This window comes from Sturnira hondurensis, unplaced genomic scaffold (assembly GCF_014824575.4).
Source record: "Sturnira hondurensis isolate 20B ecotype Veracruz unplaced genomic scaffold, ASM1482457v3 Scaffold0024805, whole genome shotgun sequence".
In the NCBI taxonomy this organism is placed as follows: domain Eukaryota; kingdom Metazoa; phylum Chordata; class Mammalia; order Chiroptera; family Phyllostomidae; genus Sturnira; species Sturnira hondurensis.
Genome location: NW_028097436.1, coordinates 222,101 through 223,333, shown reverse-complemented (window position 1 = coordinate 223,333; position 1,233 = coordinate 222,101). Strand labels below are relative to the sequence as shown.

The 1,233-nt window shown below is 41.8% G+C and overlaps 1 pseudogene; it reads right to left on the bottom strand.

Annotated features, from left to right (window-relative positions):
* Positions 1 to 524: 524 nt before the first annotated feature.
* LOC118981859 (guanine nucleotide-binding protein G(I)/G(S)/G(O) subunit gamma-5-like) lies at positions 525 to 773 on the bottom strand (annotated as a pseudogene).
* Between the last annotated feature and the right edge of the window lie 460 nt (positions 774 to 1,233).

Sequence of the window (1,233 nt, the reverse complement as noted above, 5' to 3'; positions counted from 1 at the left end):
TTTCTATGATGTAAGACCCCAAGAAAACAATAAAAGCCTGTCTAGGCAAGGGTCGGGGTGCTCCCCTCTTGAGGGAGTGGCCAAGGCACCATAGGCACTCTCCCCTTGAGAGAGTAGTCATGTCTGTTCCCTTTTCCCACACAGGATTGTTGTCGCCTGTGCATTGATTCTTGTCTTCAACCACAATAGGCGGACTCTGCTGGACAGAGTCTGAGACAGTTGGGTTTTTTCATACTAAGTATTTATTTGTATGCTGCTGTCAGTGTATATAAAATAATCATCCTTGTGAATTAGAAATTCATGAAAATTCAGAGAGGTAGATGTTAAGGACTGACAAAAGCAGAAGTTTGTATAGGCTGTATGTAAGTTTGTGTAAGTTTGTATAGAAGTTTGTATAAGTTTGTATAGAATTTTGTATAGTGTGGCACATGTTACAGGGATAAGCTTTTTGTACAGGCTTCAAACTTAGCTCTCTTCGAATACTCACTGGTTCATGAAAAGTTCACCTTCAAAGATTCATTTCACTACAAAAAGGAACAGACTTTCTAGGGTCTGAAGGGATTGGTACTTGAAGATACTCCAGTCAGCAGGGGGCCATGCTGAGCATTCTGCAGACAGAACTGTTTCAAGTCTGCAGCTGCCTGGAAAACCTTCATGCACTTCAGCCCCACCTCCAGCCAGAGCTGTTGACCCACTTTCTTCACAGCAGTGACACTGGAGAACCAGACTTGATGCATGTGAAAGCTGGGCCAATTTATCGGGAATAGGTCCATGGGGCCAGATGGCTGGGGAGCAAAGCTAGGGGCAGGACTCAGAACTTTGTTTCCTGGTTCCAGGTAGTTTTTGATTTGTTTTTTGATCTCAAAGGCAGTCCATTCATTGTTTAATCACATGCTCCATGTGTTTGAATATTTTTTAGTTTATTATAGGTGATTTCTAGTTTTATGCCAGTTTGATCCCAGAAGATGCTTGATATGATGTCAATCTTCTTGAATTGGTTAAGACTTGTGTTGTGCCTTAACATGTGGTCTGTCTTTAAAGAGGTGTCATGTTCACTGGACAAGCATGTGTATTTTGCTAAGTTGGTGGGGGAGGGGAGGAATGTCCTGTAAATATCGATTAGATCAATCTGATATACTATGTCATACAAAGTAACCATTTCCTTGTTGATTTTCTGTCTGGAAGATCTATCCATTGATGTCAGTGGGGTGTTAAAGTCCCCTACTGTGACTA